At 37.4% G+C, this 17,489-nt stretch overlaps 1 protein-coding gene across 23 annotated transcripts in view; it reads right to left on the bottom strand.

Moving 5' to 3' along the window:
- The window catches only part of EMC2 (ER membrane protein complex subunit 2), a 565,050-nt gene that overhangs the window by 310,410 nt on the left and 237,151 nt on the right, over nt 1-17,489 (bottom strand). For 16 of the 23 annotated variants that reach the window (XR_006592744.1, XR_006592760.1, XR_006592747.1 and 13 more), the window contains exons 15-16: nt 14,350-14,502; nt 13,958-14,035 (exon numbers count right to left, since the gene is read on the bottom strand). The exons of 1 other annotated variant lie outside the window; for it this stretch is intronic. The gene's annotated coding sequence lies outside the window, so the exon portion shown is untranslated. Of the gene's footprint in view, nt 1-12,243; nt 12,345-13,957; nt 14,036-14,349; nt 14,503-17,489 lie in introns of all 23 variants that reach the window. 6 more of the 23 variants (XR_006592742.1, XR_006592755.1, XR_006592749.1 and 3 more) reach the window with 3 other exon arrangements.

The raw sequence follows: 17,489 nt of genomic DNA, 5'->3' as shown, positions 1-17,489 counted from the left end.
AAATCTCTCTGAGGAAGTGACATTTAAGACAAAAATGATGATAGATGTTAGGTAGGCAAAGAATGAAGACAGCGCAGTGGGGGTGAAAGGAGTAGCATATGTAAAAGCCTGGAGATAAGAGTGATCTTGGCTTGATAAAAGTTAAAAGATGACTGGCTGAGATTAGAGCAAATTAGGCAGTGGGGGAGAAACAAAGCTGAGATGTAGACAAAGACCTGAGCATAATGGGCCTGTAGCCACAACCAGAAATTTTGGATTTGATTCTAAATAAAATGAGAAATCACTGAAATGTTTTAATCTGGGGAGTGACATAATTGAATCCACATTTCCAAAAGACGCAGCTGGCTTCAGGGCAGAGAATAAATTGGAGCAGAGCAAGGGTGGAAACAAGAAGAGTAGTTTGAAATCGTTGACATTTATCATGCAAGAAATAAAGCTGGCTTGGGCTAGGGTGGCAGAGATGGTAAATATATACTGACTTGAGGCATTTTACAAGATGAAATCAGTATGACCAGGTGATGACTTTTTTTATTGTGGTAAGACACACACAACATAAAATTTACCATTTTAACCATTTTAACTGTGCAATTCAATGTCATTTAGTACATTCACAATGTATGAAACCACCACCACTATCTAGTTCCAGGACATTTTCATCACCCTAAAAGAAAGACTCATACTTTAAGCAGTCATTCCTCTTTATGGGCTGAACCACCACACCCCCCACCCCTGCCCACCAAAAATTCATACGTTGAAGTCCTAACTCTACGTATCTCAGAATATGACTATTTGGAGACATGGCCTTTAAAGAGGAAATTAAGGTAAAATGAGGTCCTATGGATGGGCCATAATCCAATCTGACTGGTTTCCTTATAAGAAGAGTAGATTAGAATATGTACACAGGCACAGAAGAGAAACTATATGAAGACAGAGGGAGAAAATGTCCATCCACAAGTCAAAGAGACAGGACTCAGAAGAAATCAACAAGGCCAACAGCTTAATCTCAGACTTACGGCCTCCAGAACTGTCACAGAATAGATGTCTGTCATCCAGTTTAAGCCATCCAGTCTGTGGTTCTTTGCTACAGCAGCCCTAGCAAACTAATTAACTCTACATTCCCTCCTCTTCCCGGCTCATGGCAACAACTTATTTGCCTTCTGTCTGTATGGATTTGCCTATTTTGGACATTTCCAATTAAGGGAATCATATAATATGTGGCCTTTTGCATCCAGCTTCTTTTACTTAGCATGTTTGCATGTTGTAGCATGTATCAGTAGTTTGTTCCTTTTTACAGATGAATAATATTCCAGTGCATAGATATATTACTTTTTATTTATCTATTTATTAGTTGATGGTTAGTGACAACTTTGATGTAAGAACAAAAAGACTTTGATTTAAGGAATGAAGGAAAAGAATGCATCAAGAATGATTTTTTAGATTTCTAGCTGGAGAACTTAAGAGAATGGATGCCATTTATTGCTTTGGGAATGAATGGAAGAAGAGTATATTAGAGGGACGATTTGGAAAGATTATGTCTACAAAGGTTTGATGACTAGTCACATGGCCTAGCCAGATCTGTGTTATCTCATTCCATTCCTCTCTCTATTCTTCTAACAAATCAGCATGGGTGATGTAATCATTTTAGTGGTTTTAGCCATTTGCCTTTTCCCATCAACCAAGTGAAACTATTCCTGGTCATTTCTAGCCCTGAGATATGTCTGTTGGTCAATTAAGAAACTCCTAAAACATGCAAACAAAAACCACAGGCAAAGACTGTCAACATATGAGCACATAAATGAGTTTAAGTAATAACAAATCCACATTATTAAAATTCTACCAACTAACCAAGTGATCTGTTCTCTTGGTCTCCCAGAACATCCCAATTAATTTTAACAGTATTTTTTTCCTGATTATGAATATAATAAGTGGACATGTAAGAAAATTTGAAATATATAGAAAGGAACATAAAATAAAAATTACTTATGATCTCTCCACCCACAGATAAACACTGTTAACATTTTGCAATATTTCTTTTTTTCTATAAATTTTATAGAAATACCTCTGTAAATTCAGGAGCTGTATACCTAAAAGTATTATAGGTGGCAAAACAGTGATTGGCATGCTCAAAGTGCTATAGAAAATATAACTTTAAGAAGAAATATTAAATTGTATTGAATTAGTTTTAAAACATAGCCAACATAAATTCTACAACATATTTACTTTTAAAAAGTCTTTTTTTTTTTAATTTTTTTTTTCAACGTTTATTTATTTTTGGGACAGAGAGAGACAGAGCATGAACGGGGGAGGGGCAGAGAGAGAGGGAGACACAGAATCGGAAACAGGCTCCAGGCTCCAGGCTCTGAGCCATCAGCCCAGAGCCTGACGCAGGGCTCGAACTCACGGACCGCGAGATCGTGACCTGGCTGAAGTCGGACGCTTAACCGACTGCGCCACCCAGGCGCCCCTAAAAAGTCTTAAATACTTGTTTTGTTTGAAAGTTCTTTTCTAGCGGTGCCTGGGTGGCGCAATCGGTTAAGCGTCTGACTTTTGGTTTCAGCTCAGGTCATGATCTCCTGGTTCATGGGTTTGAGCCCCTCATCAGGCTCTGTGATAATAGCATGGAGTCTGCTCGGGATTCTCTCTCTCTCTCTCTCTCTCTCTCTCTCTCTGCCCCTCCCCTGCTTATGCTCTTTCTCTCTCTCTCTCTCTCAAAAAGAATAAATTTTTTAAAGTTAAAAAAAATAAAAGTTCCTTTCTAAATCACCTTCTTCAGTTCTACAGAAAATATTTCTCCAGTGTCATGAGCTGCTGGGGTTTTATATTAGACAGACTCTATCACATTACTTTTTGAACAAGTTTTTATTGCCTTGAAATGTCTTCTGCATTCATGGTCTCCATCATTGGTTTTGCAATTAGTAGTGACATGGTTGACCACTCATCACCCTCCCCCCTTGCCTTGTCCCAGCCTCTTCAAAATTTATCATTGGGCTTAAGACCACATTTCTTTGAGTGTGACTTTCAACTCCTCCTGTGAGACGCTGGGCTCTCTTTTCTTTGAATAATCCCATAAATTGGCTTATATGGTCTATAGGCAGAGTTAACAATAATTGTCATTTTCTTTTGCTTAAGAGAATCTAAGAAAATTGGACATGATGATGATGATAATAATAACAACATCAGCAGTAGCAGCAACAGCATAGGATAACATTCCCAGATATTTTAATTGACATGCTAATATAAAATGAAGTTATCTAAAAGCCAAAATTTTCTATATTATATATCTTTGTACAACTGAAATCTATTGTTTTTGTCATCTTCATTCTTAATATTCTATAAGAATCTCTCTCACACCAGTCACAAAAATTAACTCAAAATGAATTAAAGACTTAAATGTAAAACTTAAAATCACAAAACTCGTAGGAGAAAACATAGGAAAAAAAGCCCCTTGATATGGGTCTTGGTAGCGATTTTTTGAAAATCACACCTAAAGCATAAGCAACAACAAAATAAACAAGTAGGATTACATCTAACTAAAAAACATCTGCGCAGCAAAAGAAACCATAAACCAAGATGAAAGACAAACTGTGAAGTGGGAAAAAAATACTTGGAACCATTTATCTGATAAGGGGTTAGTATCCAAAATATACAAAGAATTCATAGAGCTCAATAGCAAAACAAAAACAAAACAACAACAACAAAACCACAACCCATAATCCAATTAGAAAATGAGAAAAGGACTTGAATAGACCTTTTTTCAAAGAAGATATAGGAATGGCCAACAGGTATATGAGAAGACGCTCAAACTCACTAGTCATCAGTGCAAATTAAAACCACAATGAGATACCATCCCACACCTATCATAATGGTCATCTTCAAACACCCAAGAGATGACAAATGCTGACATGGATGTGGAGTAAAGGGAACCCTCGTGCACTGTTGATGGGATTGTAAATTGATACAGCCACTATGGACAGTAGTGTGGAGGTTCCTCAAAAAAATTAAAAGTAGAACTACTATATGATACAGCAATTTCACTTTAGGGAATATATCCAAAGGAAGTGAAAACATTAACTCAAAAAGATATGTGCACCGCCATGTTCATAGCATTATTTACAATAACCAAGACATGAAAACAACTAAGTGTCCATCTATGAATGAATAGATGAAGAAGTGATAATACACACACACACACACACACACACACACACACACACACACACGAACATTGTTCAGCCATTAAAATGAAGAAATCCCACTATTTGTGGAAACATGGGTGGACTTTGAAGGCATTATGCTGAATGAGATAAACCAGAGAAAGACACTGTATTATCTCACTTATATGTGGAATCTAAAAAAGGAAACCAAATGCATAGACTGAGATCAGACTTGTGGTTACCAGAGGTTGACAGTGGGGGGAGGAAAACTGAAGGGATGTGGTCAAAAGATACAAACCTCCAGTTATAAGTTAGGTAAGTATTAGGGATGTAATGTAAAATGTGATTACTATAGTTAATGTTGCTATACAATATGTAGAAAATTGTTAAGATTGTGCAGCCAACAGTTCTCATCACAAGGAGAAGTTTTTTTTCCTTTTCTTTTTATTATTTCTATATGAGATGGTAGATATTAACTAAACTATTGTGCTAATCATTTCACAATATGTGTAAACCAATATATCTTGCTGCACACCTTAAACTTATACAGTGATGTATGTTAATTACTTCTCAATAAAACTGGGGCAAAAAAGAATTTCTCCTGTGTGATTAAAAGTTCTGAAAAGATATAGTCCTTTAAAAAACATAAAGAAGACATAAATGCATCTTATAGTCTAGTGTTTTGTTCTGGAAGTAAAATAGACATCTCTGTTAAGTAATAACCTCTCCAGGAGAAAGGCAGCATAAAAACTGGCTTCCTACTTGATCTGTATGTGGAAATACTACCTATGGTGATCTCTTTCAAGGTTATATTGAATTTGGACACTGAACACTGAACACTGGTGATAGAGTAAAAATAAAATGTCAAAATTTGGATCACGGTAGCTTGTCACAACTCATCTATATGAATGTATCCTTAAATGCAAGTCTTATTAAAAAGGATCTGGGAAGACCTAGGCTGATCCAATCTCATGGCTCCAAAGCCAATTAGCTACATTTGATCTCATGCCCAACTATAAATAAAATGCTGATCAGTACAGAAAGATGGATTTTGTGGCAAAAACAAGAAGTCAAAGTAACTGTCATTACTTGTCAATATTCCTCCTGCCACGAGGTACTGGTGGAAACATGGCTAGAGTTTGAACCACTTCTGGAAAAAAGTCATCTGGTCAGATTGTGCATGATTCATTTGTTTCATAAAAGGTCAAAATACCAAGGTTGTTTTGAAACTCACTTCAGTCAAAAATCAATTTTTTCACATTAAATTTAAGCTACTCCATTTTCAAGTATTTTTATAGAGTATTTTATAACATACTTCTAGCTCACTAATATGCATAATGTATTTTATGTTAATTTTTTTATTTAAAAATAATTTTTATTTAAGAAGTTTAATATTCTTTTTTTTTTATTTTTTTTTAAATTTTTTTTTTCAGCGTTTATTTAGTTTTGGGACAGAGAGAGACAGAGCATGAACGGGGAAGGGGCAGAGAGAGAGGGAGACACAGAATCGGAAACAGGCTCCAGGCTCTGAGCCATCAGCCCATAGCCCGACGCGGGGCTCGAACTCACGGACCGCAAGATCGTGACCTGGCTGAAGTCGGACGCTTAACCGACTGCGCCACCCAGGCGCCCCAAGAAGTTTAATATTCTTATGTTTTTATGTTTTTGTTAAGGTCAGTATTTATACACTGTATTTAATTTTGCAAAATTTTGCAAAAATACTGATTGAGTGACTAATTATTTGGAATCACTGAGATGGAAAGAAGAGAAACTAGATTATATTCTCTTCCTTACAGGCTGGATCACCCTAGGCCATATTATAAACTGTATCCCAGAAACTGTATTTATCTCACAATTGATACCTAAATAAAATTCATATCTTTTAGCCTAGGAAGTGAGATGTTGGATTTAAGAGATTTATGATGAGATGCTTCACACCTAAAGATTGAAGTATAAATTCCAGTGGCTAAAAAAAATACAATCAATTGTTCTTTGAATAATATTTTGATTTACATTTGAGTGTTTGTGACCAAAGTCAACGTTAAGTTGAAATTTTACTTCGACACTTAGAAGATTTTTCTGGTCAAGCCCATAAAGGTTCATTGCTTCTTTCATTCAGTTATTCAATAACTACTTTGTGCCAGATGCAGGTGTTAGCAGAGCAAGCAACAAGACATTATTCATTCATTCATTCAGATTGAGATATATCGATGAAAAAAGAAACTTAGATAAAATTCCAACCCTCAACATGCTTACATTCTAGTTGAAGGCAAGGGGAAAGAGTTAAATAAAAGATAAACATAATATGTAAGTATATTATGCATTTTGTTAAAAGGTGAAAATTAATATTTTAGAAAAACAGAGTAAGGTGGTCAGGAGAAGGATAGAAATTTTAAACTGGATGATCATAGATGGCCTCATTGGGAAGGTGTCATGTGAGTAAAGACTTGAAGAAGTGGGGTGAACCATGAGCATATTCCCATGGCTGAGGCAAGAGTCTGTGCAAAGACTCTGAGACAGGACAGATTGTGCTTAGCATGTTTGAGGCCCAGAAAGAAGGCCACTGTATACAGAGATGAGTGAACAAGAGGAAGTTATAGAGATGTGGATAGAGAAGTAGAGGGAAAATCAGGTAGGGTCCCACTGGAGGGATTTTTGGCTTTTATTCTGAGGGAGATTGGCAGCCAGTAGAAAGTTGTGAATCAAGGAATGTCATGAGCAGATTTAAAGTCCCCAACAGTATTCCTACAAAGGGTTTGGTATCCTGTATATGTTCTCCTAATTTACTGACTTCCCACATCCCATTTCTGCTATGCAATCCTGATATTCTTCCCTTCTCCTCTGTGATAATTCTCCTTTCAAGTATCCTCCCTTTTCAATATTTCACATTCAACATTCCCCCACCTTTTACATGAGTCTTTCACAATTTGTATCTCCTTTTTTTTTTTTCAACGTTTATTTATTTTTGGGACAGAGAGAGACAGAGCATGAACGGGGGAGGGGCAGAGAGAGAGGGAGACACAGAATCGGAAACAGGCTCCAGGCTCTGAGCCATCAGCCCAGAGCCCGACGCGGGGCTCGAACTCACGGACCGTGAGATCGTGACCTGGCTGAAGTCGGACGCCCAACCGACTGCGCCACCCAGGCGCCCCAATTTGTATCTCCTTTTTAAAAAGACGTAGTTTATCATTTTGTCTGCCTATCCTGTGTGATTTTCTTTCTTCTTTCAAACTATTTTGTTACTACAATATAATTAATATGAATAATATTGCCTCCTGATCATAATTCCCCATACTAAACTATATTCAATATGACATGTTTTCATTTATTTCCAAATAAGTGACATTCTCTGGAATAAGTATCTTTTAACAACTGTGGATAGCATTGGCCTGGATCTATGTCTCATTGGTCTAAGTGAAAGTATACTCATCATTTCCTAATGTATTTTTAACTGCTGTGTCACATCCTCTGAGATTCTGTGTCACTTCTTCTAAATTTAAATTTTTCTACCATTTAGCTCCCTCCCTAAATGGATAACAGAAAAGATTTGTTTTTATTTTTATTTTTTTCCATTTCTCTTCCATGTACTCTGGAAAAAGAATAAAATTGTGACCACAATTTCTTTAAAGGGCGTACAACATTGGGTAGTTACAAAAACAAAATTCATTTGGATGCTTTGAGACTCATTAGGGCCCTCTAATTAGGATTTTCAATTGTTTATTCAATGGGCATAGATGGTAGCCACAGATTTCATGTTATATTTTGTAGGAATGTCCAATCTACCCTGACAGCTGTTCAGGGCCACTACTCTAACTCCAGTAGACAAGGAAGAGGACTTCTCTAAAGCAACCAGAATTGTAAACCACATTCTGGAAATTTTTAAGCAGTTCTAGGTTATACTTTGTTTCAGTTTCAGATTTCCCAAAAGATTCTAAGAAGTCAAATTGAAGTAATTTATTTGGCAAGTACAGGTGATAATGAAAGGAAAGTGGGAAGGTGACACAATAAATTGAGGGCAATCAATACATGATATTTGTGTGTGTGTGTGTGTGTGTGTGTGTGTGTGTGTGTGTATTTGTGTGGGTGCATGCAGACACACACACACACACACACACACACACACACACACACACCAACTTCTGGATTCATTGGTCAAGAACTATTCTGTGGGTATTGACCCAGTGCTCCCAGCATGCCACTTTTCACAATGGGGGACAAGGTATTGGAGAGGACATGTCTCTGGGCGTATCTGGAAGCTGGAAGTCCAGTAGAGCAAATGGAAACATTTGAGTGATATAGGTTGGGCACTGATAGTATCTTCTACACATCTGACTCCACCTTCCCTTGGGGGTTGCACGCATAACTTCCCTTGTCTGCTGTACAATTCCATGGAGCATAATTCACATAGATGACAATGTGAATGGTGCCCCTCCAGAGTCATGCAGTTTGGCCCTGCCCATGTGGAACCGAGTTCAATCTTTACAACTACTAATTGCTTTGGTTCATATGACATGTTAAACTGTTAACTTCTCTCATAGATGTGGTCCCATAATTAATTATCATAACAGTCTACAGATAAGGCCTAATCTTAGCCATTATGGTTCAATTACAGAAATTTCTGAATAATTTCCATGGAGTATTAAGCCCTGTGACACACATGAGGTTGAATCTTCAGAATTTTTGACCTTTGTCTCTTTGATAGTATTACTTCTCACTAATTGGTCTTATCACCCAGACGTATAAAATCCATGACAATTAGTATTATGTTCCTGGAGCCACAGTGAAGACTAATGGGTTAAGACAGGCAAGATGAAAAGTTAAGGATAGTTGTTCCCACTCTGATGTACTATGTATCTTGGGCCACACTCCCTTCTCTACTAACATGCAGAGAAACACACAAACACACCACTGTTTAACAAATTCATGGAGCACCAACGATACCACATGTTTGACGTTGGGTATATTCACATAAATAAATAAGATACATTCTCAGCCCACATTAAGCTCTTTGTATATGAGTGGGGCAAGTGCAGAGAGAGAGGGAGAGAGCGAATATCAAGCAGGCTCCACGCTCAGCATGGAGCTCGATGTGGGGCTCAATCCCATGACTAGGAGATCATAACCTGAAGTGAAATCAAGAGTTGGAGGCTTAACTGACTGAGCCAAGAAGGCGTCCTTATGTTTGTTGATTTTTCTGTATCTCTCACAATGTTTGCTTTTTGTCTCATACAATCTGGCCTGGGATTGTGTCATGCTGAGAGTTTACTTGAAATCTGTTTGAAGTAGTCTTTATCATTTGGTTGCTTGTGAGTTTGGGTTGCCTCTAAATGTTCTCTGTAAGGGGTGCCTGGGTGTCTCAGTCGGTTAAGCATCCGACTTTGGCCCAGGTCATGATCTCATGGTTCGTGAGTTCAAGCCCCAAACTGGGCTCTGTGCTGACAGCTCAGAGCTTGGAGCCTACTTCCGATTCTGTGTCTCCCTCTCTCTCAGCCCCTCCCCTGCTCGCTCGCTCTCTCTCTCTCTCTCTCTCTCTCTCTCAAAAATAAATAAACATTAAAAATTTTTTTTAAAAAGTTTAAACGTTCTCTATGAAATACCTATTCCTGTTGCTTGGCTGTCTCACTAAGCTGACTACACTCTGGCTATGTTCTCTCTGTTGACTACATTCCCTGCCATAGCGAGGAATAGCTACATTCAGCTTTCACTGACCTAAAGATTTGCTTCCTTTCACAGTTCCTAGACTCTTCCAGTGTAGAACTACACAGCAGCTTACCACTCCCTAGGCTCAATGTTCTGAAGTCATGTGATAATAAAGGTAGGAACTAGTATTTCCAGTGGAAATTAATACTCCAAATGTGTACTGACTATGAGATAGGTACTGAGTATGACAGAAGAGTTTTACTCTGGAGTATACTTCTTTGATCTGTGTTTGAGGATAACAAAGACAGCCTCATAGGATTTTCAGGTAGACTGGTGAATTCTCCAAATGCTATAGTTTCTGGGGCCAGCCATAACATTAGTTTTCTGGCACTCCTTTCATGGAATGAATGAAAGGATCCTATGCACAATTTTTTTTTCAAAAACAACTTCACAGGTAGATATTGTAATACTGTGTAAATATCCCATGAGTTTTGATGAACTTGTTAAAATCCTTATACAGTATACTCATCACCATAAATTGATCAAATATTGACAATACTCCTCTGAATGAATGCATTGCTCATTGCTGTATAGTCCATCCAGTGACATAATCATAGAAGACAAATATGAAACGGATCACTAGAATTGAATCTCCAAAGGATGTATCTCAGAATTTTCCTTTTATTCCTTTGCATGCTAAGCATTTATGCCTGGAATTAAAGTCATGCTTAAGGAGAGGGTTAAAAGAACAACTTGAGAGAGAACCAATACTTATTGAGCACTCACTACGAGTCAGGTATAGCTCTTTATAAATATCTGATTTGATCTTCACAAAATTCTTATAGATTATAATTTTTATTTTATGGTTGAGGAACCATGTAGTTTCCTCTACGTAAGAAAAATGAAGTTGAAAAGTTGCGTTTAATTAAATCTTGGTCTTCATGTCAAAACCACCTCTATTTAAAATATTTCAATTCACTCACTCAACAGCCAACATTTAAAAGATTTGCTTTGTGGAGAGTGTTGTATTAAGCCTACACCTATACTGATCATTCTCGATCATCTTGTCCTGAGCAAAGAACTGTTCTTGCTAAAATCCCAGATGCTCAAGATGACACTTTTACAGATTTGAACTGACTTAACTTTTTTGGACTTCAGAAGGATCTTCATTGGTTGATCTCCTTGAGATAGAGTCGAGTACAGGAAGGAAAGGTAAATGTAATTGCTTTGAAAATTTTAATTCTGTGACTTGAAGCCACCAACATACCAAACTTGCCTGGCTCATTTCAATGAACCAGACCTCCAGCTGGGCTACATCCCTGTGCAAACTTTGCACAAAATAAACAATCCTTTATAGATTGAAGAGTGGCCCTAACAGTCGACTGACATCCCGAAAGCAGCTGTGCTGGTCCAGGATGAATCCATGACATAGTTCTAAATAGAGAGACCTACAAGCCAACCAGAAAGATGCTGAGGCTGTGTCTCACAATGCCAGGAAAAAAAAAAATCTAATCTTCCCCTGATTTCATCTACAATGAAATCAAAGACTGGATTTCTGGAAACATCTGGGTGACTATGTAGATTTTTGCAGTTTTTCCTCAATATTTGGTAACATTTAGACACAGCCTAAGGTTCCTAGACTCAAGCCATTCCCTACTGTTAAAAACACTTTTTTTCTCCTCCCCCCATAAAAATGGTCTCATTGTTCTTTATTTAGTCTAACAGAAGGATCCATGTACCAGCATTGCCTTAGCTTTGCTTGGCTTCAATTATACAAACTAACCACAGTCAGTTGGATGGCAACTGCCGTAGCAGTGTGCCTGCCCTCTCCAAATTCATGAGTGGAGTTTTTCCACCCACAATGTCAGGTACAGGATATGAATCGAGGATCAAAATTCTCTAGTGCAAATGGGGGGAAATTCCAATGAAATAATACTGCTTCTAAGATTAAGATATACCGACCTGCTCCCCCATACACAATAATAATAAAAACTACCAGGTTTTTAATTGATTAATAGCTATGATCCTGGCACCATACTAACATCCTTACATATAATCTCATTTAACACTTTACCTTCTAAGGAGGGCAATACAGAATTCATAATTTATCAAATTCTTAAATACTCAGTGACGTTTCTCCCTTACTTTTTTTCAAAATCACAGTTTGTTTTAATTCACTTGAGCTGTTGGTCCTCTCCTGTTTGTGGTCCCTGAGGGCTGTCAACTCCCTGCTGCCATGCAATACCAATTACATATTTTCAGACCACTAATCTCTCTCCACCCCACCAGCTTTCCTGCTTCTGACCACAGAGTGACAACATCAGCTGCACCATGCCACGGAAAACAGGACTCAACATTTCAGGAGAAATAGCTCAGCTAAGAGAGTTTCCTGAGTTGTGAAAAAGCCTCTTAACACTTCAATATTGCATTAACCTCAGTCTTCACCTACTTTTCTTTGGGTCACAAGGATCATTAGCCAAGTGAGCATCTTCCATCCAACCACAAACAGGAACAGGATGATTGCTTTGGGCCCAGGTAGATCTTCTCAGCCTGCCAACAAGGTGGTAAAGCTCAGGGGTCAAAGTAGCAGAGTGGGAACCCTGTTTGCATGACAGTCAGAAAACCAAGATATTGTGTGACCCTGAGCTAGTGTTTAACCTTTGGCTTTGCCCTAAGCCGAGTCAGAGGTGCCTTTTAAAAATAATTAGATAGGGGACCTGGGTGGCTCTGTCAGTTAAGCGTCCGACTTCGGCTCAGGTCATGATCTCATGGTTCCTGGGTTCAAGCTCTGTGTCAGGTTCTGTGCTGACAGCTTAGTGCCTGGAGCCTGTTTCGGATTCTGTGTCTCCCTCTTTCTCTGCTCCTTCCCTGCTTGTGCACTCTCTCTCTCTCCCTCAAAAATAAATAACAAACATTAAAAAAAATTTTTTTAATACCAATTGGATAACTCTTAGCCAAATATAGAAGAAAATACTTCCAAGAATAAGAACTGGCCATCATCTGTTTCTGTTAATGATTCAGTCATATAGTTTGTAACCATATTCAAACACAACATCTATGGAACCCTATCAAGTCCGAGGGTTCTTTCCTGGCTCAAAAGATATCTCTGACAAGACTGAGGAAATGTTTTATCTTAGAATTCTGACTGCACAATCCCTTTAAAAACATCATATCATTAAGCATAGGTACAATATTCTCTTAATTTTTCCAGTGTTCTTCTTAATAATTAATGAACACCATTTGTCATTCTCTGAGACTTTGATCCAGATCTTGTGAGGATTCTAAAGTTTAAATAGGGCTTAAATGTTTGTAAGTTCATTACAGTATGATTATTTTATTACATTTCATTTTCCCCTCTTTTTCCTTTAATCTAAAATGCATTTTCTTCTCAAGTAGTATTTTCTCCTCTTTTTCTGGATCTTAATGCCAGAGTGAACACAGAATGAGTTTTGTGGTGACATCTCACAAACCACTGAATTTATCCATCTTTCATATATTTCTGTATCTACACCTTCCACAAAAGTATAGGAAAGTTGTACTTTACTCTTTGTTAGATAGAACTATTTTCAAGGATTCTTTTTTTTTTCAAGGATTCTTAATCTGTTTTCAGAAGATGAACCAGTTTTATTAAAAGTCTTGTGGGGTGTTAAGAAAGTAAGTGAAGGGAATTAAGCTTAAAGTATCAAAATAAATCATTATGATCTTTATTTGTTTTTAAAATGGGGAAGTGATATCATAGGGTGCATTAAGATTCAGCCACAACCACATGGCACTGCAGCATGTGGAAGACTCAGAATAAAAATTATGTTAATGATCTAAAGCTCCCATATATTGTGCTACAGAATGCTTGATACTGGATTAAACTGCATGAAGACCTTGCAGGGTAAACCATTCCAGAAGTAGACAGTGCTTCTGACTCCAGTAAATGTTGAACACAGCACCAGAATGACAATAGTTGTTGGCCGTTTGTTCAGAGAGGAACTTCAACTGGGACGAAACTAAGGTATAAATATATTTTGTCATGGAGCAAAGAAAGGACTTTTGATAACAGATCAAATAATTTATCCAAATCCAGAGTTAACATCTTAGTTATACTTTCACTGTCAGTATTTTTTCTGAGTGCAAGAAAAATAGATATGAGAAAAGGAGATGAGTCTGCTTACTTCTTCTGGAGAATGTTCCATTCTTTCATTTTGGAGAGAAATGGCACTTCTTTCTGCTTTGCGGATACATATGATAAGCTGACAACAAAAAGCATACAAATGGGTGTATTTTCCTCTGCTTTCTGCTTTTGAAAATCTTATACTTAACCTTATTAAAATGAGAAAAATAAAAATACTATATTATTGCTCCAAATAAGAGTCTGCCCAGAGTCACAAGGAATTTCCACTTACTACCAAGAACTGGTGGATAGATCTTTTCCTTCTACCCTTTCCCAAGGCCAATACAAATGTCACCAGCCAAAATTTCTCTGTATTTCAGCCCAGAATAGAAGATGAAAGCTTTGGGGCTTAGTAGATTTTTTAAAATAACTAAAAAGAGCAAAGATGATTACCTTTTTATAGTAATGTGTTTGGCAGGATAACATGTGTGTGTCCTCCCTAGAGCCCCTCCTCAAGCAAAATATCAGTCTTTTGTACCCCGGCCTCCAGAGATTTTGGCAAGGTCGAGAAGCAGAGAGGAAATGATACTTTGAGGTTCAGGAAGTCTAGGAACAAGGGAGAGGTGGTACAATTTAATAAGCTGAAGAGCCTGAAAAGGGAAGGAGATCTGTGAGCTGTCTGAGCAGTATCCACATATGCTCTGTGACAGCAACCTCAGAAGGTGGCAACACTTTAGAAGGGAATGGTTGCATCATGTGTCTAAGGAGCCAGGATTGTAGACACTGAGATTCCTAGGTCATAAAAGATGATGCTTTGTACCCAAGGATAACACATAAACAGCAGTGTTCCAGACCTGAAGTGGTAATGTAAACTGGATTAATGTTGTAATAGCAGTTCAATTATGGTAGACTATTGACTGATATCCAAACATGCTTCCCCAGTGCTTTAACACCAAGTAAAATCATAAAGTTTTGGAGGATAAGGAAAGCCAGCCATAATGACCAAGAAGTTTGGATTCTCACTATTGATGTGAAATATTTTAACGTGAGATATTAGTATAAATGTGTTTATTGATTTTACTTTGATGAGAGGCAAATTTTCTTTCTTTTTTTTCTTCTATAATTTGTTAGTATCAGGATCCAACAAGGCTCATGGTGGATTTTTTAATACCAATGCAAATTTTCTTGATAGATTAGATATCAATATGACAAAATACCAGATACCAAAGTATGTATTCTTGCAAGTCAGAAAACCTTATTTCATTCCCTGCTTCTGCCTTGGGTATGTCCTCTGACCTTGAATAAGTCACTGAAATACGCTCAGCTTCAGGTTCCTCCTTTAAGATGAGAGTAAATGTAGCCATCAGGCTTACCTCATAAAGTCAGTAATGTGTGTTGTAGTGGTACCAATGGTAAGAGTTGATGCTATTGTTGTTTGTTTTGCTATGGTATGTTTTGAAAATGGTACAGTTGCTCTAATAAGATCCACCAATGACTGCTGCCAATACGGCGATTGGCAGACGTTATAATTCCTCCAGCTGGTAAATGTAAATAAACGTTGTAGATATATAAATATGCTTTTATGCATTTGTACATGCTTTGATAAATTTATTAAACAATAGCTATATATAAGCTTAGAGATTATATTTCTAAAAGCAGTACAATTATAAAGAGCTCTTTAAAAATCCATTTATTAAATTAATGAACTGACTAAGAAGGTGTCCTGATTTGTTTTGGGTCATAATATTTAAATATGAGTAGACTGTATTTTAAATGATATCCCAATAACTAAATGTTGGTGGCAAACTGATTTGAAATAGAGCATGGTGTCTTAACCAAGCAATATTTTTGCTTTAAGTCAGGGAAACAAGAGCTGCAGAACCAGGAAATGTGGAAGGAGCATGGAAAATATTTAATCAACAGTTATCCCTCTACAGGAAAATCACTAGTGTCCATAAAATGAAGCAGATGACAGTGTTGCTCTGCTTCTTAGTATTATGGGAGGAGGTACTCAACATGTAATTTCTTTCAATTTAAAGAGGGGAATGTACATATGCTGAAATCTGGGGGGTAGTGAGGAGGAAGCAAAGGAGGAGTATACTCTACACTGTTCATTCCAAAGATGAATGACATCTAGGAATGTTACTTTTATAAATTATGTATATAAAGGGGAAATGAATGAAACTATTAAACTGTACCTATGAGATTTACCAGACTATAAATTGATATTTTCTTTATCATAATCAGATTATTGTGGAAATGAGACAATTCAGTAAGTGGTTCCTCTCCAGTTTAAGCACTGCCCAACCAGTAAGTCAGCTACCACTTAACAGTAATCTAGAAATCTGTGTATCAGTGTAGCAGGGAGATACTTCCATGATCTTTGAAGTTCTTATTTCTCTAAAAAGAGTGACTCAGCAAAAATTACTTAGTATTCAATGGCCATTCTAATTAAAATCCACAAGTAACTTTTCTTCCTTATTTACTTGTTCTGTTGAATGAAAGGGCCCTTTTGTACAACCACATATTTTTGAGAGACACAGGAGCCACAGCCCGTTAATGTTTACATATTATATATTTCCTCTCCTCTCAAGGTTCAGATCTTGGCTTCAACACTTTCCACCCAAAGGAATAACTATGTTGAGGCTGAACTAAGATTGACCACACCTCAAAGAATAGAGATGAGGGGTAAAAATTAGCAAACAGTTAAATAGAGGTCTTTTCTCACATTATCTTTAACCTTGATAAAGTCACTCTGGTAGAAGAGTTGCTCTTTTTAAGTTGAAATAAAGATATGGGATTAAATTATCTATGAAAACCCTACTTCTTGATTTTCTGCTCAAAGTGAGGATGAAAGGAAGCATGGAGGTAAAAATAAATCCACTCAAACACAGCACTGATAAAAAGACAGCCAGAAGGAAAAGACGTTTCAACATAAGAGATACAGGGTTCACCTTCAGGGTCAACTTGTATGTCCTCCAAGTCAACAACATAGAGGTAAAAAACAGGGCCACAGAACAGTGATAGATCAGGGTTTTTCTGTCTTGGTCCAACAATCGCAGTGGAGAACACTTGGCCCCTGGTGAAATCTCCCCAGCAAATTCAGCAAGACCCCAAATCATGCTTTCATTTTTTTTCTTATCCATCCTATACTGTCTTATTTCCTCTTCTCCTGATTCAGTAGCTTCTATTGTCCCTTCTAAGAGTAAAATCCTCTACTTTGTTTCCTTTTTTGTGGTATTACATTTGTTATTTTTGTCACCAACCTCTATTTCCTCATCGTCTATCAATAGCAACCAAATTTTTATTTTGTGGGGATTCCTTCTCATCCCTTGTCAGTCCTTGTTGCTTATGTAGGATTGTCCCAGTCCTGATATATATTAGCTAATCATGTATATAGCCTATCACACTGATTACAATGACCCATTCAGGAATGGACCTGTAACCCATTCAAGGTAAATGAGTCATGAAAAGATGCTTGTTCTATCTTCTATGGCAGCAATCATCAGAAGCTGTGTCTCAGCCCCTGGATGGTTTGGCATATAAGTCTGACTGCCACTGCTGTTTTGTTACTCTATAACAGGCCTGCTAGG

Source organism: Felis catus, chromosome F2 (genome assembly GCF_018350175.1).
Source record: "Felis catus isolate Fca126 chromosome F2, F.catus_Fca126_mat1.0, whole genome shotgun sequence".
Lineage (NCBI taxonomy): Eukaryota > Metazoa > Chordata > Mammalia > Carnivora > Felidae > Felis > Felis catus.
Note: the sequence above shows the minus strand (reverse complement) of the source record. Positions and strands in the feature narration are given on the sequence as shown.